General features: G+C 38.2%; 1 long non-coding RNA gene across 1 annotated transcript; it reads right to left on the reverse strand.

Annotated features, from left to right (window-relative positions):
* Window positions 1-1,639: 1,639 nt before the first annotated feature.
* LOC139319465 (uncharacterized) lies at window positions 1,640-20,074 on the reverse strand. Its single transcript, XR_011600625.1, has 4 exons — window positions 19,681-20,074; window positions 12,097-12,260; window positions 8,941-9,070; window positions 1,640-3,909 (listed from the first exon to the last, which is right to left on the reverse strand). It is a non-coding gene; the product is annotated as an uncharacterized lncRNA (long non-coding RNA).
* Window positions 20,075-23,481: the final 3,407 nt, after the last annotated feature.

Below are 23,481 nucleotides of genomic sequence, written 5' to 3' on the forward strand. Positions count from 1 at the left end.
TTTATGTTGCTGCTCTCATGTAATCGGATGTTGCAGGCACAGACCATTCTAATGTCGATGGGGTTTTTTTTTTCCTGATCTTATTATATGTGTTCTTGTTCTTTATGATGGCTTAACTCAAAGCATATCTTGTTCCCTTACTTTCTACTGCATGAAGTAGATAAAATAACGAGTTTATATTGCTTAAAATGTTCCCGGGCGATCTCTTCCATTCTGTTCCTCTTTTACCAGTATGGAAGTGAACAGCTGAACAGATCAGAATTTATTGTTACCGTTTCTCCTTAAGAATATAAACAGCACTTTGATCTAAGATAGTGGTTTTCTCTGGCTGCTAACTTAATATAATGTACATCCGCTAATCCTGACCCTTTAAATCAGGGGTCTCCAACCTTGGCTACTTTAAGCCTGGAGGACTTCAACTTCCAGAATTCCCCAACCAGGTTTGCTTTGGTTGGAGATCCCTGATTTAAATGTAGTTGAAAGACATCAAATTGAGGAAAACTTGTCTATGCTGTTATTCCAGCCTGGATAGAAGCTGGAGATGCCAAGGACTGAACATTATTCCATGTTATTTGTGATATTTTATAATGATTATAAAGTGTCAAGGAGGTAGCTATAATCATTGTTTATTTAGCTGAAACTACCAAAAGTACCAAAGACCGTAAAACAAACTTGATACCAAGATTTTCTTCTAAAGTCTATCCCTTTTCTCAACCAAAGGACAATAAAGAGCTTTAAAATAAAATTTGACCAATTAGGCAATATTTTGGAATTGCAATTTTCCAGGCGTGTGTATCTATTACAGTGTGTATTAGTGCATTCTTTTAATTAACTAACAGGCCCTTCCCTTGTAAATTAGATAACAAGATGACAGTTGTCACTCAGTGAAAAACACCAGATTGTGATGAATAAAAAGTGGGTGGAACAAACTTTCACAGTTATGCACTAAAATAAAGGCTAATGAAAGACAAAGGCATGGAAGTGGCATGCTTTAAAAAAAAATTCTGGAAAGTTTCAGGTATATGTGGATTACTGTATTTTGGAAAGGGTTTATAGCAGGTGTGAAATCCAGCAGGTTCTGACAGGTTCTGGAGAACCAGTAGCGGAAATTTTTAGTAATTCGGAGAACCGGCAAATACCACCTCTGGCTGGCCCCAGAGTGGGGTGGGAATGGAGATTTTGCAATATCCTTCCCCCAGGAGTGGGGAGGGAATGGGGATTTTGCAGTATCCTTCCCCTGCCACGCCCACAGAACCAGTAGTAAAAAAGTTTGGATTTCACCATTGGTTTATAGTGTGGAAAATACCACTTGTGGGGATTCAAAAGAGCTACAATGTCTGTAGGGCAATACAGAACATTTATTTTTGGAGTAAAAAGTTAAACGTTCTAAAGAAATGTAATTTTCTGTAGAAAGGAAAAAAATGTCGGAGTTACTTGAACATGCTCATCAGTTCTTGGCTAGCTCATGATTAGTCTCAAGCAACAATTAAAGCAGCTGTGCAAAACTTAAAGAGTTTCCATATGAATTGGTTTCCTTCCCATCTATATTCTGAATCAAGTAGATTTAAATGCCTTGCTGAAGATATCTCGAAAGAAAAGAATGAGCCGATTCCTTTTAAAGTTTTAAATATGCTTTATGCTTCTGATGATTGACTATAAAACAAATTCTTCAAACAGCAGCCAGTGGAGACACTTATTCACACACTTCTGAAAGAGCCATGGGGAAATAGGTGCAGATCTATAGTGGGGTGTCTTGATTCAATAAAGTTTTAATCATTCACACAAGTTTTAAAATAACTGAAGCATGTTGAAGGTGCCCATTTTGACTCCATGCATTCAATTTCTTAGCTATCTAGCTAGACATTTTCACTTCTAGTTCACTTATGGCTTTGGCTGAATCTACTATGGTGCTGTAACCACTTCCATATCTGGGAAAAAGTTTAGGGGAGGAAATTGTGACAATTCTCTAAAATTGACATGATTAGCCAGACCTACTTTTTCAGAGTATATTTAGGGCAGGATTTGCTTTTATTATTATAGCTTTCTTCTGACCTTTCTATCCTCCTAGCTAGATTTTGTTTAGGCAGATTTGTTTGGAGAGAAAGATATTGTTATGTTTTTTTTCCTTGCTTCTTTTATGATCCTCAACCCTCCCCCAAATCTTATCTTCATTTGTCTGGCATATGTACCGCATTACTTTGCAAGTATGTGACTATCTCAGTTTTTTAGTTGCTTTAATTCCCAGAGACAGGCCTGGATGCTCCTGCAAGTTTTCTTGGCAAGGTTTTCCAGAGTGGTTTGCCTTTGGCTCCTTCCTAGGACTGAGTGTGTGTGACTGGCCCAAATTCATTCAGCTGACTTTGTGCCTGAGGTGGCATTTGAATTCACAATCACCCTGGTTTTAGCCTGATTAACCACTACACCAAACTGGCTTTCAAAATAAAATTCTCTAAATGGAGGGAATTGTGCACAAATAGTTCTGAGTTTGTCCATTTGCTGTCAGACTGATTTATAATTTTGATTTAGAAGACTATTCAACTCAGTTGGCCCGCTCCAGCAACATGAACCAGTTTCTACTTCAGTATTGACTATTTACTGCTTATTGAATACTCACTGCTCCCAATATGGTGCCTTTTTTTCCCCTTCAGATACTCCTCCAATGTTCTTCTGGCTTTCAATATCTGTGCGATTTTCATCATTTCTAATGAATCTTTTAAAAAAATTGCAGGCTTCCCATACTTATACCTTCTAGCAAGATAAATGCCTACATTTGCAAACTATGAAATTAGCATGATACTCAGTTAAATAGTCAAACCTGGTGGTAAACTTCACTATTATGATTCCAACTAATGCTAAAACTGATTTGTTTGTTCCCTCTCCTTTGCAGCTCTGCCCCATCCTCTAATTTTTGTTAGTTCTGTTGCTTCTTGTTGTGTTTGAAAGGTCCTAGCTCTATGTCCTTTTTCCAAAGTGTATTAGCTAAGAATGAGCTGCTAGCTGAGGAATGTGACTCTGCTTGCTCTCATCTGATCATTGAATCAGCTACAATTATAAGCTCCCTCCTCAGACATACAAACAAACAAAAGTACAGTCCTTTAATCAGAAAACCACAGTCAAACATTCTTCCCCAAGGTTCAGCAGATCAATTTCACAACCATTTGATTCCCTTGCAAAACTTTCCTGACCTTTTTTTGCTTCTCATAACAGCCATCTGTCTATTCTCTTTCTAAAGAATGCTGACTTTTAGAATTGTTTTTTAAAACTTGAATCTCAAAGCAAATCAAAATCAAATCAATAATTTTGAAGTACAAAATTGAATTGACTGTTGATACATCAAAATTTCAAATCTGAATACAGTGCTTATATGTATTAAAAACTCACAGTGGGAAAGGAGGTTTCTTGAGACTTCATGGGCTACATGGACCAGCCTAAAGACTGGAGATTTTTGTTTGTTTGTGTTCTATAAAAATGGTGCTCCACTGAATTTAGAAATAGGGTTGAAAATATCAGTTGAAGAGGAAGAAGGAATTATTTTTTCAAATAGCAAGAAGTCACAAGTTCAAAAAGCACTCGTGAGGAGAAGCATCTTCAGTGAATTGGCGTTAAACCTGTGTACTTTTAATCAGGCTTTTATTGTGTGATTTCTTAAAAATCTCAGGAATTGCTAGTCTTCTTCCTTCATAAAAAACAAATTAGTCCCTCTGAGCTCGCCTCCATGCATGGGTCCTCTTCTCTGGTAGTCTTTGCAGCTGGAGATTAGAAAGCTTTTGACTCCTTCTGGCCTTGTAGCGGATAACAAACGGAGCTCTTTCTATGATCCTAAGCCTCTCATTCAGTTCTGCCAATCTTGACTTTATTGAAGCTACTTGTTTCAGGAGATTATCAATTGCTTCTGAAGCAGGGCGGAGGCTGCAGATTTAAAAAAGTATCATGAGGTGGTGTACAGATCAGTATTCAACAGAAACCATAGCAATCTATTGACAAGCAATGGCATACTGCAATAAAGCATATGTCACAGTTTATGATAAAGTTATCAACAAGGTCAGGGCAGCCTTTCCCTTCCTGGAACTCTTCAGATATGGCAGACTGCAATTTCTGCCACTCCTAGCCAGTATGGCACTGACAATTTAGACAGGGAGATGTAATCCAATTCCTCTGGATAACTAGTTAGCTTTTGACAGGAAAAAACATCCATTTTTTTTGCTAGTTGGTTCCAGACGGAGCTTGGGCTATTCCCTGAAGTTCTGGCTCATGATGCGGCTGAAGACCTGGTGGCCGCCTGGGATAGGGCGGCTGCTGGAGCTTTGGACCGCGTCGTGCCTTTGTGGCCTCTGACCTGGTGCCGATCCCAGGTGGCTCCCTGGTTTTCCGAGGAGCTGAGGGAAATGAAGTGCCAGAAAAGACTCCTAGAGAGCGGTTGGAGGGCCAGCCGGTCCAAATCTGACCAAACACTGGTGAGGTCTCATATTAAGACCTACCTAGTGGCGATAAGAGCGGCAAAGTCTGACTACTTTTCTGCTCTTATCGCATCTGCAGATAACTGCCCAGCCGCCCTGTTTAGGGTGACCCGCTCCCTGCTCCATCTGGGAGCGTGGGAAGACCCCTTGGAGGGTAGGGCTGAGGATTTTGTACAGTATCTGCATGACAAAATCGCTCAAATTTGGGAAGGCTTGGACTCTGACGGGGTAGGTTCAGATGGGGTGATGGAGGAAGGTCTTGAGAGTGTTATCTGGGAGGAGTTTGACCTGGTGACTCCCGAAGACGTGGACAGGATTCTGGGTAGACTTAGCGCGGCCACATGTTTATTGGACCCGTGTCCCTCCTGGCTGGTGCTGGCTTCCCGGAAGGTTACACGAGGCTAGCTCCAGAGGATTATCAATGCTTCTTTGAGTGAGGGTTGCTTTCCCGCCGCCTTGAAAGAGGCGGTGGTGAGGCCCCTCCTCAAGAAGCCCTCCCTGGACCTGGCTGTTTTAGCGAATTATTGTCCAGGCTCCAACCTCCGCTTTGTGGCGAAGATTGTTGAGAATGTGGTGGCGCGACAGTTCCCCCAGTACCTGGATGAAGCAGTCTATCTTGATCCGTTCCAGTCAGGTTTCAGACCTGGGTACAGCACGGAAACGGCATTGGTCGCATTGGTTGATGATCTCTGGAGGGCTTGGGACAGAGGTTTTTCTTTTGGTCCTGTTAGATCTCTCAGCGGCTTTTGATACCATCGAACATGGTATCATGCTGCGCCGGTTAGAGGGGTTAGGGGTGGGAGGCACCGTGTTGCGGTGGTTCTCCTCCTTTCTCTCTGGCCGGTCACAGTTTGTGTTGACGGGGCCAGAGGTCGACCTTGAGGCGCCTTGTGTGTGGGGTGCTGCAAGGGACGGTCCTCTCGCCCCTTCTGTTCAACATTTATGTGAAACCGCTGGGTGAGATCATCCGTGGTTTCGGGGTGCAGTTCCACCAGTACGCTGATGACACTCAGCTGTACATCTCCACCCCGGACCACCCCAATGATGCCCTTTACGTGATGTCCCGGTGTCTGGAGGCCATGCGGATCTGGATGGGGAGAAACAGGCTCAAGCTCAACCCGTCCAAGACTGAGTGGCTGTGGCTGCCGGCGTCCCGATATAGTCAGTTGGTGCCATCTCTGACTATTGGGGGCGAGTCATTGGCCCCCACGGAGAGGGCTCGCAACTTAGGTGTCCTCCTGGATGCACGGCTGTCCTTAGAAGAACATGTGACGGCCATGGCCAGGGGGGCTTTTTATCAGGTTCGTCTGATCTGCCAGTTGCATCCCTTTCTGGATTGGGACTCCCTACGCACGGTCACTCATGCCCTCATCACTTCCTGCCTGGACTACTGTAATGCTCTCTACATGGGGCTCCCCTTGAAGAGCACCCGGAGGCTCCAACTGGTCCAGAATGCGGGCGCGCGGGTGATTATGGGAGCATCATGGCGCTCCCATGTAACACCTCTCCTGCGTGAGCTACACTGGCTTCCGGTGGTCCTCCGGGTGCGATTCAAGATATTGGTTACCACCTTCAGAGCACTCCATGGCTTAGGACCTGGGTATTTACAAGACCGCCTTCTGCTACCAATAGCCTCCCACCGGCCAATTCGCTCCCACAGAGAGGGGCTCCTCCGGGTGCCGTCGGCCAAACAATGTCGGCTGGTGACCCCCAGGGAGAGAGCCTTCTCTGTGGGGGCTCCTGCTCTCTGGAATGAATTGCCCCCCGAGATGCGGAGGATTCCCGATTTACGCACCTTCCGCCGGGCCCTCAAGATGCTTTTATTCCAACAAGCCGGGCTGGTCTAATTTTTAAATTTTTAATCGTTAACTTTTAACTTTTAAATGCCCAAAATGGGTAGTTTTATTTTAATTAGATATGGGCCAAATTATTTAATATTTCTTAAATTATTTTTAAATTTTATATCTGTGTGTTTTATTTTGGCTGGACACCGCCCTGAGTCTTTCCGGGAGAAGGGTGGTATATAAATTAAATAAATAAATAAATAAACTAGACTTCCTCTGAGATCCACCAAAGCTTACACTGGTTGGGCCTTTTGATTTGTAACAGATTTAGATATACTTTACCATGAAGGAAGCAACCAAATATTTTGAAAGGTGGGGCACATTGTACATTAAACTTACTTTAAAAGCGTAACATAGACAAATATTTAAAATATTATAGGTTAATATGCAGCTGTATGCTAAATGCAAAATGTTTTGATACCAAACGCATGGTATCAAAATGTATCAGAAGATACATTCACTGACAGAAAATAAAATCCCTAAATAATATTGTTTATATGAATATGCATGACACTGATCAGGACAATTCAAATTCAGCATTAAAGATGTCTAAACTACCAACAGTGCAAAGTATTTGAATACTGCAGATATATGTCATGAACTGCAGATACATATATTGGTATAAATTGTTAAAGTTTGAAGCTCATTATATTAAAATAGACCACATTCTCCTTCACGTGATTAGTATTAGCAATCTGAAACAAATTAATTCTAAAATTAAGAATAATTGATAGAGGATCATTTGAATGTTGAAGTGCTTCATTTATGTTATTTCAGTAACATTACATAGACCAATGGTATTTTATTGATTTGATATTCATTTTAAACAACAAGCAAAGAGAAACAATTATGTTGATATTTTTTTATGGATCATAATTTGCTTGAATTAATCTGTCTGATAAAGGATTTTTTTTACTTTATATTCTGTTTGTGTTTATGCCTGACTCCTGATTTCAGTCAGCCCAGGTAATAGTATATTCAGTATCTGTGTGTATGGCTGTATGAAAGAAAAAGTGAGAGAGAGAGAGAGAGAGAGAGAGGGAGACTCGTGCTGAATACATCTTTAATCTTTGGAAAATGGATTAGGATAGGCATTTTATTATGTATTTAGCATGACATTTAAAATCCTTTAGAGACTCCTGTACACTTAACTACCACTTTGCATTTACTTTAAGAGCATATCTTACACAGGGAAGCATTTCATGCTTACAACTGACACCATAAATGTTTCAGAAGATAAGCAAATAGCACTCATCTTTTCTAACATTAAAAATTACATCCTTCTTATTTAAAAAGAGGTAAGTGCAGTAATTTATTTGTTGTCAATGGGAACCCGTCCTCCTGCTCCACTCTCATATAACCTGCATCCAATCCTACCTACCCCACCCCACTCTCTCTATTTTTCTCAGCTTTGTACAGCTACTTTTGAATGATGAACAGCAATTTCTTGCTTTCTGGTGGATAGACCATCACTTATCTCTTGATCTTTAGAAGTCTAACTCATTTGTTAAGCTGAAGCATCACTGTCTAAGCCTGTTTAGATTTATCTATCAGAGATGCAGCCTGATTCTTCCCGCATTTACTCAGAAGTCAGTTGATGAGATCAAAAGAACTGTCTTGCTTTTTCTGTCCTGCTCAAGCTTGTACCTATTCTCTTTTAGGCAAATCTTATAGATGCCAGCATAATTCTAAACACATTACACATTTCTATAATAGCATTATATTTGTTGTTTTTATTTCTAGAAAACACACACACATAAATGCACACGCTAACTACAGAGTATTGTAGTTCCACCAGAAGACATGAGAATTGATAGCTGAAACTCATTTTGTCCTCATGGAGATACATAAAAGTGAAACGTGTCTCATGCAAGTGGAAAATGAAACAAAACCCCCCTAATTTCTCATGGACCAATGGCAAGAAAAGTCTGGAGCTGCAATTCAGCAGCAATAGGTGTGAGCCACAGAATCTCCACATCAATGTTAATGTAGTCTTTTCTACAGAAGGACAGATTAATGAGTCTGTCATCTGCAACTCTATAACTGTCTGGTTTGGTTCTGCAACCCAACAAGACAGACACAGACTTCAGAGGATAATTAGAACTGCAGAAAAAACAGTTACTACCGACCTGCCTTCCATTGAGGACCTATATACTGCACGAGTCAAAAAGAGGGCTGTGAAAATATTTACAGACCCCTCACATCCTGGACATAAACTGTTTCAACTCCTACCCTCAAACCTATGCTATAGAGCACTGCACACCAGAACAACTAGACACAAGAACATTTTTTTCCTGAACACTATCACTCTGCTGAACAAACAATTCCCTCAACACTGTCAAACTATTTACTAAGTCTGCACTACTATTAATCTTCTCATTGTTCCTATCACCCATCTCCTCCCACTTATGAGTGTAACCTTGTTGCTGGTATCCTTAAGATTTATATTGACTGTTTCCCTATGACTATCATTAAGTGTTGTACCTTATGATTCTTGACGAATATATCTTTTCTTTCATGTACTCCGAGAGCGTATGCACCAAGACAAATTCCTTGTGTGTCCAACCACACTTGGCCAATAAAGAATTCTATTCTATTCTCTTATATAGAGTGATGAACTGCCAATCTCTTATTCTTACCTAGACAGTTCTGGCAGCAGGGTGTCAGGGTGACTTAACAAAGAGAACTTTATTTGCCAAAAGATGCTGTTCCCCCACTTCTCCAGTAGGCGTGTGATGCTCTTGGTGCCTTGAACGTTGACCTTGTCAGCTAAAGAACCAAAATTGACATGATTTCATGCAGGGAAAAACAAAGACTCAGAAACAAAATAGTTTTCTTATCAACTATCAATACACAGCTACTTTTGTGAATTAAAGAACAACTTTAAATAGTGTAATCTGCAATACAGGTATATTTTATTCAAGTCCTGCTTATGGCCAATACTGGGAGGGGACCAATAAAGGAGAATATTTGTAGCTCAGGGTTGAAATGAGGGGTTTTTGGTGCTCTTTGAGCTTGCTTGTTTTCTTGCAGACATTTCATTACCAAACTATCACTGATGATGTTACCTACTTTGGGCAATGAAACATCTGCAAGAAAGCAAACAAGCACAGAGAGCACCAAGGACCCCTCACTGGGAATGGAGGCAGGGAGAGAAAGCAGAATGCTAAATGAGACCGTTAAACTATACTGCTCAAAAAAATAAAGGGAACACAAGCAGAAGACATCCGAGATCTGAATGAATGAAATAGCCTTATTAAATATTTTGTTCTTTACATACAGTCGTTTATACGCTGCTCAAACAACTAAAGGGAACACAAAACTACTGTATGTAACGAACAAAGTATTTAATAAGGCTATTTCATTCATTCAGTTCTCGGATGTCTTCTGCTTGTGTTCCCTTTATTTTTTTGAGCAGTGTATTTTCTTCATACATATGTGCAAGATTTCTTTCAGTTTTCTGAGATTAGCTTTAGAAAAAAAATTTTTTTTAGACTTTTTAGAAATGTGGGTGGCTGATCCATTGTCGACTTCTCTTCTGTACTCCTGCAGATTGCCAAGTTTGTACTGCTGGCTTCTGGGAACTAGAGTTCCTGTCAATTTTTGGAAGGAAACAAGAGTAAACAGGTATGGCAAACCTGTATTAGGCTTTGATTTCATTGAGGACGTACACATCTCCCACCAAAACCCCACACTAACCACATTTATTGCCATCATTTAGAAACCTACTAAGGTTTAATGTTTTTATTACAGTAATGCATTTTGACTACTTCTGAAATATCACTACCATTATTTTTTAAATATTGTGTTCATATGCACTCCCTTTTGCTAACTTTAAATTTAAAAGTTTAAAAATTAGTGTAATGTTATGCTTGAATGATATTTGGATAGGCAGTGCTAATTTTCTATACTTATTTTTGTTGGTCTGATTTTTGGAAAGATGGGCACTATGGATTTATATAGAGATAGGGTAAGTTAAGGTAATCAAAAGCTACAGAAAAATGGATGTTTCTTTTTAGCTTTCTTCCAACATTAGAGGTTTTTATCTTTAGTGCACCAGTATGTTCCAGCATTCCTATCTCAATGTCTGCATAAAAGTTGGAAAAGCTGGCCAACTGAGATAGGGTTTCTATGGAGACAACTCTTCTTGTGTTTAAGCTTTTTAGTAAGGGAGGGGAACTGTCCATGCTTCATTGCTGGAGATGAGTTTACACATTTCAAAGAATAAAAATGAAGAGAACAGTCTTGATTAGGTACTTTCAAAAGTATAAGCATAGATAGGAATGTCCGAACCTCTAACTCTGCAAAAAGCACCAGCCTAATGCAGTATAAAGGTAAAGGTAAAGGTTCCCCTCACACATATGTGCCAGTCATTCCTGACTCTAGGGGATGGTGCTCATCTCTGTTACAAAGCCGAAGAGCCAATGCTGTCCGAAGATGTCTCCGTGATCATGTGGCTGGCATGACTAAATGCCAAAGGCGCACAGAATGCTGTTACCTTCCCACCAAAGGTGGTCCTTATTTTTCTACTTGTATTTTTTACATGCTTTCGAACTGTTAGTTTGGCAGAATCTGGGACAAGTAACGGGAGCCTGTTACACGGCACTAGGGATTTGAACCGCTGAACTGCTGATCATTTGATCGACAAGCTCAGCGTCTTAGTCACTGAGCCACCACAGGGCTAGATGAATGTGGTAGATTTTGCCTGAAATACATCCCAGTAATAATTGCACTGACAATACAAATTGGAGTAATTTAGTTTGTCCACTTGCAAGATACTGGAGATATGCGATATTTCAGAAAAGCAATGAGAATCCTTTGAGGAAAGACAACCCAACCGTTTCAAGGAAAAAATGCAAGGGCCGTGGCTTAACTATTGCAATTATTGTATGAGAATTTTCATTACAGCATGAAAATAGTGATGAGAAGAAAAAAAATATTTGGATTCCCTACCCCCCCACCTATGGTATTTGATAAAACTTAATTCACAGATTATTTCAAAAGCGCATTTTGGAGAAATGTAGATTGCTGATGTAGCTTTTTTGCACTTATTTTATAAAGGGCCCAGAGATTGAGTAAATACCTCTCCATTTATTTCCTGAGTCTACAGCCAGCTCCCTTTTATTTCTAAGGGACAATATAATGAAATTATTTTTTCATTGTGGTCTAATGAGCATGAGATATGCTATTAAGAAAGTTTTCTTATTTGTCATGGAGAACTTTGGAGAAATTAATCATCAGCATTTGATGGAGAATTTTGAAAGATATGTGCTCTTCTCTCAACCTTTATATTACATTCTAAAAGTGTGCAAATCAGGTTAAATCTCACTAGAATGATGGATCTCTGAACTGGATTGTTGAGTTCAGTTGATCCAATCTGAAAAGATCTGATCTGGACAAAGACTTTTTGTGTAGGAGAAAAGATCATAAAATTGGCAGATAAATTCAAATTGATTCATTTGTTTTATCGGACCTGATTATGTGATTTGGAAAACTGATTGAATTTAGAAGTTATATTGTTACTTTGTTTATATTGTTATAATACCAGACATACATGGATAACATTTTCATCTTGCATTTGTTTGTAGTTTAGTGTTCTGTATTCAGATTGTAAAAATAAAGGAGTCATTCAGTACCTTACAAAAACATTCATATTTGTATTAATACAGAACAATCTGTGCTCATGAATTCTTTAGAGGGTTAAACAAGCAAACATAGATAGCCTTCCTCCCTCAAGAATGTGAGTCATCTAATGTTCCACAACTGCTGTTTTCTTGCCTTATTGCACCACTTACCTCCGTCTCTGTAGTCCCACTCCTGAATCTGATCCAGAAACTCCTTCTTACAAAGGCTGTTGGGCAGGGAGTGGAACAAGAGAAGAAGTGGGAGAACACCTATGATGGGCTTGGTCAGAACCTTCATCTTCTAGGTCAAGAAAATATAATCCAATTCCAAGTTTCTTTTAAAAGAGAAAAGAGAAAAGAAAGCTAATTCAAAGAAGCAGAAATAACACAATACAAGTTAAATGTCTATGGAGATTCTCAGTCATCCAGGTCATGGTTGTCCCAAAAGTTATATAGTTACTTTTCAAGAGGCAACTGTACTTCCTTGTTTTTCTTTGAAGATGTTTCACTTCTCATCCAAGAAACTTCTCTGAGTTTCTTCTCTGAGTTTCTTCTCTGAGTTTCTTGGATGAGAAGCGAAACATCTTCAAAGAAAAAGAAGAAAGTCCAATTGCCTCTTGAAAAAGAACTTTTAGGACAACACAATATAAGTCCTTGCTAGGCTACACAGTTATATTCAACACACGAGGAATTATATTTTTGGATAATTTTTACCTTAGAAAAAAATAGCAAGTTGTAGAGATCACTAAAGAGAGAATGAATAAAACGCCCTTAAAACCTGCTATATGATGCCAGCCAGATGTAGTTTTCCCAGCCAAATAATTTTTCCCAATTTAGTGAAATTTGATCTTACTGGATAAAGGTCATTAGACAATTGACATATTAGTAACATAGTGACTCCACTTGTTCTGTTAGTTTTCACAAATATGGCTTAAAGAAAGATGTATGTGGCTCATGTATGTAAGTCTTCCCTTAACTTCCTTGGAGCCAATACAACAATCTGCGTCCTAATAAGGAATTAAAATAATTGCAAGGGAAGGTTAATCTTTCTCTATTTCTTCTTGGTTGACACAATTATTGGATTAGAAGGCAAAGTGCCACCCTATCTCTAATCCTATCCTGCTTGTCTGGTTCACTGCAGTGAGCCAAGGACTAGACCCTGAGAGAAGCAAGCCAAAAGCCAGCATTCTCTGTTTAGAGCTGACAGTTATTTCTACACCAAAAACTGCTCTCTTTCAGGGTCACCAAGCACAACAGAAAGACTGACGGGCAGAGTCTGGGATAGACATTTTGTACTGATGTCTCAATGATGTACACAAGTGTGTAAAGATGAAGCTTGCATCATGAAATAGTCTCTTATGTTGCGGAATAAGACAATTCTCTTCAAGATCAGGATGTTCTTAAGCACTGAACTATATTGTAACACTAAATACCAGATGATCTTTTGCTGTTTTTCCTCCAATGGAGTAGCATAATTGTGGCTGTGAAAATGACTACGCCATTATTGCATTTCACATTTGACTTTTGTTGAGCTGGGTGTACAGTACAGCTGATCACAACTGGTGGCAGCACCCAGCCAGCCTTAGCCATCTTGAAAAAGCTGAGCAGCTGACTATAATTAAATAAGAATTACGAAGAAATTCCCAGACTTTAGGCTACATTGGAAAATTAGGAACCCATCCAAGACAATGGCAATCCCCTTCTGTCTTAGTGCCAAAACAGCTGGATGGCCATCTGTGTTTATATAGGTTCCATGGGTTGAACTGTGACCGATTTTGCATTATTATGGATATCTGATGATTGCTATAACGAGGGCTTCTGGCAGTCAGTAAGCAGTTGTGGTAATTGTGTTAGTTCTGTTAAATTGCAGAGGATTAAAAGAAACCCCAGTACTTTCAGGATTACTGGTAATAATTCACAAGGTTTATATCATTATAAACTAAGTTCTCATATGAGAAATGAAAAAGTGGATATTTCATGTAGAATTCATGTGTCAATTACTTATGGTAAGCTTTGAAAAACTTAAATTATCCTTCCAATTAAGTATGATTTGCATTACTTAATGACCTAGAAATCAGCATAGCCTCTCTTCTGAATACTCTCAGGACTTAATGGGAATTGACTCAAATATGAACAAAGGTGAGCACTTTTCCAAATTGGGGAGTCCAGCTATAGTTTAAGAAGATTTAATGCTCAATGGAACATTAAAATTTATTTCATGCTTTCCCATCCTGCAAGTGCACGGTGGAAGTTTCACAGTTTTTAGATTAATGATGTTACATCTTTCTAATATTATGACTTTTTTTCTCATCAACACTCGCATCTCCCTCTCCCCAGCCTTTAGCATATCTTCATGCCTGAAAGTTACATTAAATAATTACAGGAAAGAAGTAAGTGAGTTAAAAAAAAGTTTTGGAAATTTGATTATTGACAAATGCTTAAGTATGCAATATATCTTTGATCCTAATGTCGGACTTTTAGACAGATTAAGTGGAAGCAGGTACCATGATCTCTGAAATAAAAATTGCACAGTGGCTTACAAGTTGACCTAAAAATGTTGTTGGTAACATTATACAGGAGGAATTATATAGCAATATTTTTTTACAGCAATATTTGTGAACATCTCTCTCATGTGAAATATGGACAGGCTCACTGATTTTCTACAAGCTGCTGAAGATTTTGCTTAATCCATTTGTTGTACCGTACTATATTTCACTGGTATTATCCTTAGTGACTTTTTCTGCCAATTCTTATTAATAATTGAACATTCTTCTTTCTAAATAAACTGCTATCCCTTTTTATATTAAATTGGTAATGAAAATGCCTGATCATTTTCTCCCAGCAGAGACAGATCAAAGTTTATTATATCAAAAGGCTGAAATTGTAGCACAAATCTCATAGGTCAAATAAATGAAAGTGGAGGCAATCTAACAGCTCCCATCCCTTTACTGACTCAGTCCTATGAGATAAAATATCTCAACTCTTTCTCCATTGAGGATATAAAAGGCAAAAATAAACTCTCTCATATCTGGAAAAAAAAATCTTCTTGACTATAGATTCTATAAAATGTAAATGGTAAACCTTCAAACAAAAATTCCACATATTACATTTTTAGGGCCTTGTGAGACCAATCTTCCTCCCCAATCTTTGTAACAATACACATTCAATTTCTATTGATTATAATATGCCATCATACCTAGTTAGGTAGTTTTATTTGGATTACTATGCTATTTTCCTTTTTTACTATTTATAATTTAAAATTGAAGGCTTTAAAAAATGTATTTGTCCTATTTGCATTCTTCTCCATGTAGTTGAGTATGACTCGATTTATGACATCACAAAGAGAGACATAGCATTTAGAGTATGGAAACAAAGTCATAACCAGAAGCCAACAAGAGTTTGTTAAAAACAGATCATGCCAGACAAATCTTATTGCATTCTTTGACAATGTGACAAAATTAGTGGACCAGAGAAATGCTGTGGATATAATTTATTTGGACTTCAGGAAGGCATTTAATAAAGTAGACCACAATCTACTACTTGATAAGATATAAAAATGTGGGTTAGACAGCATCACCACCAGATGGATTCATAAATGGCTGACCAACTGCACTCAATGAGTAGTCCTTAATGAAACTGCATCTACACAGAGGGAAGTATGCAGTGGGATACCCCAAGGCTCTGTCTAATGCCCAGTAGTCTTCAATATCTTCATCAATGATTTAGAAAAGGAAATAGACAGGAAACTCATTAAATTTGCAGACCACACCAAGATAGTAGGAAGAGCCAACATTCCAGAAGATAGGCTCAAGACACAGAAGGATCTCGACAGACTTGGACACTGGGCCCTATCTAACAAAATGAAATGCAATGGTATGAAAAGTAAGGTTCCAATTTTAGGCAAGAAAAACCAAATGCACAGATATAGAATAGGCAGTACATGGCTCAATCATGGTAACTGTGAGCTCTTGGAATCCCAGTGAACAATTACTTATGGTATTTTTCGAAGTATAAGACACACTTTTTTCCCCCGTAAAAGAGGGTGAAAATTTGGATGCATCTTATACACCAAATGTAATCCCGCCCACCTGCTGGCCCCCACCCTTTGGCCTCTGCCTCCAAGCAATTTGCCTCCTTGCAGCAAACAGCAAACAGCCCGTTTCAGTTTCAGCTTCAGCACAGCCTGATTAGCACAAGCAGCTGATTGTTGTTGGATCGGCCTCCTGACCATCAGGTGTTTCAGGCTGCAGGGATTGCCATTGCCTATTGCTGTCTCCGACCTCATTTCTGGCCTTTGCTGTTTGCTATTTGCTGCAAGGAGGCAAATTGCTGGAAGGCAGAGGCAGATTTTTTTTTCTAGTTTTCCTCCCCAAAAAAGGTAGGCACGTCTTATAGTCAGGAGCATCTTATACTCTGAAAAATATGGTAAATATGAATCAGCAATGTACTGCAGTTGCCAAAAAAGCCAACACAGTCCTAAACTGCATTAACAGAGGGATAGAATCAAAATCATGTGAAGTGTTAGTACCACTTTATAATGCCCTGGTAATAGCACATTTGGAATATTGCATCCACTTTTGGTTACTGCAAAGTAAAAAAGATGTTGAGATTCTAGAAAGAGTGCAGAGAAGAGCAACAAAGATGATTAGGGGATTGGAGGCTAAAACATATGAAGACCAGTGCAGGAATTGGGTATGTTTAGTTTAATGAAAAGAAGGACTAAGGATCACATGATAGCAGTGTTCCAATAAGGGTCTGCCACAAAGAAGAAGAGGGGGGAGGGGTGTCAACCTATTCTTCAAAGCAGCTGAAGACAGGACAAGAAGCATGGATGGAAACTAATCAAGGAGAGACGCAACCTAGAACTAAGAAGAAATTTTCTGACAGTTCGAACAATTAATCAATGGAATGACTTTCCTCCCATAGTTGTGGATGCTCCAACACTGGATGTTTTAAGAAGAGATTGAAATAGGATTTCCTGCTGGAGTAGAGGTTTGGACTAGAAGATCTCCAAGGCCCCTTTCAACTCTGTTATACCGAAATCCACTCAAATGGAGCTGTCCAGCAAAATTCCAAGCAATGTTGCCCCCCCCCCCAAGTAATATAATGAAGTTGCTTATTGAACTTACCACCAGCATCTGAACTAGAAGGACTAAGAAATTTTAAAACAACTCTTACTTGCCATTCCCTTTAAAATAAAACTATTAGATTTATTGTGGTTACAAAGTCTTACTTCCAGACCTCTGAGATGCCATCTCTTTGGTCCTAATGATATAATAATTTAATTAATTTAACATTGATTAATTTCACATCGTAGTGACTTGCAAGATGTATGAATGGGACTTGAGTGAGCGAGAGCCTTTCAGGGTGCCAAACAGGCTCTCTTCTCAGATCTTAAGCTCCTGTAGTGGCCAGGAGTAGAAGTTCTAGAGACAGTATGAGGAACTGTTGGGTATATAGAGAATATACAAAAGTGGGATGGAGCTAAATTTCTGTATTTCAGTTGTTTGAAAATAGCTGTTGCTATCCTTGATTTACACATTACAAATCTTTTTTTTTTAAATCTATCCAGTTTTTTTCATATTTGTCTGCACCATTGACAATAGTAGTTATTTATCTTTTTTACTGCCCTAATATTATGTTCTGTTTCCAGTTAGCAAGATAAAAAGAAAAAAAAATAGCAAAACCAAAAATTAGAAAGGGAGTGCAAATGTTATGCTCTATTTTATTGGATTTTCAGCCAATTTGTCATTGCAGAAAAGCAATTTCTTTTATGGTTGCTGTTCATTTAGTTGGATAATCATGATATTAAAGGTTCCTAAGTCTAAATTGGGGGAGGGGGAGAAATAAAAAAAAGTAATAATAATTTTTAAAACTTTATTGATTTCTGTTTCCCCACTTTTTTTTTACATTTGCAACATTTGTAAGCATTCAGGCCTCCTTAAAAGGCATACTGTAGGTGGTTATATTTACCATGCTGCATGAGACATTGCATATATGGCAACCGTTCTTGCTTAAATTTAATTAGTTTTCTATTGTACATGTATCTTGTTAGTTTTGTCATTGCTGCATATTCTTCATGTTTAAATTCCCAGTCAGATCATGCTGTGATTGTGTTTTTCTTCTAGAGTTGAGCAGTTTATTCTCGCTGCTATAACATATAACTTATGAAATTGTTATTTTTTCTGAGATTAATGCCTAATAAAAATAATTGTGGTTTCATTTCAAATTAAAAATCCAAAATTTTCTGCATTATACTATGTATGTCTTTCCAATACTTTTGAATTTTTTGACATGTCCACTATATGTGATGTGTATATATATATGTGTGTGTGTGTGTATGTATGTATATATATATGTATGTATGTATATATGATATATATGTGGCTCAGTGGCTAAGACACTGATCTTGTCGATTGAAAGGTTGGCAGTTCAGCGGTTTGAATCCCTAGTGCCGCGTAAGAGGGTGAGCTCCCATTACTTGTCCCAGCTTCTGCCAACCTAGCAGTTCGAAAGCACGTAAAAAAATGCAAGTAGAAAAATAGGGACCACCTTTGGTGGGAAGGTAACAGAGTTCTGTGTGGCTTTGGTGTTTAGTCATTCCGGCCACCTGACCACGGAGACGTCTTTGGATAGCGCTGGCTCTTCGGCTTTGAAACGGAGATGAGCACCACCCCCTAGAGTTGGGAATGACTACCACATATGTGCGAGGGGAACCTTTACCTTTTTATATGTGATAAAATGTTCTTTCTGTATCATGGCATTTCCAATGTTCATTATTATAAGATTTGTCCATTTAAAATATCATTGATGGAGTGGTGTAACATCTATATAACATTTGGTACCAATTTTCCTTCGAATTATCAATTAATGCTTTTTAAATAGATTTTTATAGATTTAGTCCATTATCCTTCCTATTGTTATAGTGTAACTGTGACTTTAAAATTTCAGTCTCTAGTTGATTTATGGATCACTGTGTGAGATTTTTCATGTACATTCCATGTTCTTACTGTACTCTAAGTCTGTCTTTGCAGCTTCAATTTTTCTTTTCGTTTTGGCAGCATCAGCAACTAGACATCCCAAAGAGTTTATTCTAGTCAGGCAACAATTATGCCTTTTAGTTTGCCTACTATATTCATTGCTTCTTAGGCTACAGGCCTATGCACATTTACCTAAGAGTGAATGTTAATTGGTAGCTGCCTTTATTGTAATGGTTTTTATTTTTAGATTTTGAAAAATGAACCCTTTTATATGAAATGAAGAAACAAAGAGAAAAATTAGATAAATTAAAGTGAAATAAAATAAATTCTGGTAAACAAAAGAAGTAATAAAATCCAGACAGATTCAACCCTGCTTATAACTTTTACAATTTATATATTATTGAGTACATATTGTTAAGCAATAAGTTGCTTTGGAAGGAATAAATGACTGAAATGAGTTAAACTTAATGTCTGTTATCCTACAGATATATCTCAAAAGAGGCATAGTTATTTCATAACATAGATAACCTATATATGTCCAGAATCTAAACATTTATGTACAGAAGATCTATTCAAAGATTCTCTCTCTCTCCCTTTCTCTAACCACTTGAACTACTGCCTCATTGATAAAAAAAGCACATACATTTTCACATTTGGGCAACTAGACTCATCCAGAGAACTGATAGAAATATTACAGGTCATATAATACCCCTTGTATATTGGACATTTACCTTATTCCTGGCTAGGTAACCATGATATTCTATGTAAAATTTACCTGGATTTCACAGGACGATGCTCTCAAGAAGTCTGTTTTCTCTTCTTTTCTATTGCAGACACTCTTCTAGGTTCAGCTGGTAAGTGACATATCCTATTATGTACTATTGTGCTTCTTATTCCACATGTTTCCCCAAACTGTGTTCAGAGCTTTGTCCAATTTCTCCTTTCTCAGTCTCCCAACTTATCCATTCAAGCTAAACATCTCTTCCCCAGTGTAGGGGAATAGCAGAGAAGTGAAAATATCACTAACTGGCTTTTTTCAAAGCTACTTCTCCTGTCCAGCATCTTCTGATTCATCTTTGTACTTCCCGTTATATCCCCACAATTATTTGGCAGCCCCAATGATGATATAACCCCGTTTGCTGTCCACAGTAGTTCCTACTACTCTGTTGTTTTCCTTCATGGAAGACAAAATTTGTAGCCAACTCTGAATCTGTTCCCCAGGATGATCCTGCTGTTTGTCAAATTAATTCTTCATTGATTACCTCATTTGGGGTATATTATGCCAAAGCCTTTTTTTTTGTCTAAGTAAATAAGGAAATGAAGGGTGTTTCTGTTTTTTGCTTTTTCTTTTTTTGGTCACACATTCCCTTACTCACAAAGTTCCTGGATTGTTAAACTAAACAAAACCAGAATTACTCAACAGTTTCATAACAGCACAATCTTAAACATGTTTACTTAGGATTAAGTATTATGGAGTTCAGTGAAACTGCAATGAAAGAACTTCCAAAGAAATATATGGTAGTTTTTGTGTCTGAGCTTCTGTGTTCTTATTCATCTTTCAAAAGTGAACTGACAATTCAGAGGTACCATAGAATAATATATCAGTCCTTCAAGGTAGACAAATTTAGAAAACAGGAATTATTAGGAGTCTTGGAATGTACTTTAATATTGTTAAAGTATTGTAACAGAATCTTGAAAAACTGTCAAATATCCTCCCTACTTCAACTTATATCTAACCCAATCAAACTGGAGTAGTTTTGAATTTCTTTTCATGCTTTATTTTTCCAGGACTACAATCTATTTTCTGTAATGCACTTCACTCCTCTTGAGTCAAACCAACCTTCATATTGCCTTCCCCATCAATATTACTCTTCCCTCTCATGAGGCAGGTCTAGCAACTCATCATGGAAATGGAGAAGGCCAAGATGGAAAACTTAGATGAATTCAGAATGCCCACCCCACCCCACCTCCTATTGCCAAGCTACACCAACTAGAAAGACTAAGGTGGCAGGAAACAAAGTGTTCATTGTCTAGTGAGTCTAAAGTTCATAGAGTTGGTGCTTGCATGGATAGTATGGTATTGTTAGGCCAATTGTGATGTAGTACTCGTGAGGGATAGCCCTTCCATTTAATTATTGTAAATATTCATTCCTCCTTTTCTTGAATCCAGAATTTTAAAAACAAGAACAATATTCCACCTTCTATTCCTCTTCCATGTCTATGAAAGTAGACAGAGAGGAGAAGTTGCTGAATTGGGACAACTTCTCCTACCATTGGCTATCAGAACTCTCTGAGCAAAAGATGCAATCTGAACACTCTCTGACATCTTATTTTAGTGTTTTGGCAATATTACAATATATTTTCTCTGAGAGGAAGAGGAACATATAAATGACTTTTGAGAAACAGTTGTTGGTCAGTCTCAGAAGAAGGAGGCGAATCAACGTATAGGTCTCCTTAGGGGTCATCTGTTCAATCTTTAACTATGGGTTTGCTGTTGTGATAAGTAAATCTTATCCAATTTATCTATTGGTGATCTTCCTGCCTTTAACTTCTTTAGAGTGTACTTTGAGGGGTGGGGCTGGCAAAATTTTCAGATTTCAAGATTGTGATAGAGGGAAATGGACAGGAAATGTCAATTCAGGTTTGCATGATGGCACATTTACCAATTTATTTTGTGAGTTAGGAGTATAGGGGATGTGGAAATTGAAGCAGGATAGAAATAACACCTACCTGATCTTATATTGAGTGAGAGATTATCCGTTCTGCAAGTTTTCCTGATTCTTGGGGTCTGTCCTAACTTGCACAAGATGGATGGATCCTGTTGAAACGTCCTTCATCTTATTGTTGATATGCTGCTTTATTAGCAAATCTTTGATGAGGGTACAATAATTCCCTTCAGCGGGGAGAAGGTAAGGTGAGGCAAGAGGGCCTTTTCCTCTTCACTGAAGCCTGGAGGAATAAAAGTCCTAAAGTAAAGTTCAGTGTATCAGTTTGCACAAAAATGGAGATCTGGGTGTCTGAATAAAGGCTTGGATGAAAAGATACTCAAAGGTGTTTTGCTCTTGATTAGACATTTAAATTGGCATTCTTAGTTAAAGCTTACACATTCTGTTAAACAGGAATGATGCTTCTAAAAAATGGTAATATCCAGAACATTTTAGAGATCTTTAACCTTTCTAGGTGTCTGCATGTAAATATGAAATGAACTTTTATAGGCTCCATCTCCACATTATTTATAGAAATCTGATACTCCTAATAGTCCAAGATAAAAAACACTTTTTCCAACTTGATGTACTGTTTGCCTTCATGTTGGTGCTGTATCACGTTCCTGACTTGAATTGAATATAAAGGTTATCTGAAAAAAAAATCTGAATGTCATTCAGATAAATTACTATACAATTGTCCAAAATATCAGAGAATAACTTACTCATGAATCTGGAGAATGTGACAGGGCAGGTAATTACACCACAGGGCATTACTATGCATTCAAATTTGTCACATCAGCTGTCAAAAGCTGATAAATATCCATGTTCCCCTTTCATTCAAATGGCTTTGTAAGCTCTTTCAATTTAATGAAAATGCATGTATAGGAGAAGGTGTGGCAGAACATGGGAATAGAGTTAAAAGGGGGATCAGCCTAGAATCCCTACGTAGCCACAAGCAAATTACATCCCACCTCTCTTGAATTCCGTTGACCCTTTCTAACCCCAAGCAGTTAGTTAGTTGAGAAGATTCTTGTCCATAGGCATGAGTAGCAATAAATCAATTTAATTGGACCTTCATGTGTGGACCTGATCTTTTACACCTGACAGCTTTCTTCTGAGGCAATCCAGGAAAGAATGGCAGGTAATGGGCCCTAATAATCACAGAGGTTAGAAGTCCATCATGAACAGTTCTCATAGGAAAATAATCTTTTTAATTAAAAAAATGTGTAGGTGCAAGAAAGAAAGAAAGATTTTTTTTCTCAGACTGATACAGAAATTATTTTAAAGGAGCTCATTTCTGAATAGTCATGGAATATTGCCTTTTGACCGGGGCACAGGGTCCAAGTACACACACCACACCCATTCAACGTATATATCCAGATGCAAACCTCATGTTCTAAGCAGAAAAGCTGGAAGAATAGAGAAGACTTAGAACCTTCCTTTTCATTTTAACAATCTGCTTTATATCTCTAGGCTCCTGCCTACCATTTGGCAGAATGAGAAGCAAACAACCTTGATCAGAATTTCTGTAAGGAAAACCATATGATTTCCCTGGGTTTCTCAACAATCTTCCTTCAGACAGCTAAGTTCACACTGCCATTTGTAGACATATTTGGCTATTGGGAAGTACATATTTTTCTGGAGACCATTCCCAATGCAATCAATCTTTCCAATTGCTCACAATTGGAAGGTTGCAGTTACAGGGACACTGTGGTGTCCCTGTAACCTCAAAGCAGTCTGCAAGAGCCACAAGTATTAAGCCAGAGGATCTAGTATTAAAAAAGTAATGTATAATATCAGATTTGTAATAAAAGGAGCTTCCAAAGCCATGATTGTCAAGATGTGTTCCCCTGCTTAATGGGAAACAGCAA

The sequence above is a fragment of the Pituophis catenifer genome, unplaced genomic scaffold (assembly GCF_029215685.1).
Source record: "Pituophis catenifer annectens isolate HBS135680 unplaced genomic scaffold, rPitCat1.0.hap2 SCAF_7, whole genome shotgun sequence".
Taxonomy (NCBI): Eukaryota; Metazoa; Chordata; class Lepidosauria; order Squamata; family Colubridae; genus Pituophis; species Pituophis catenifer.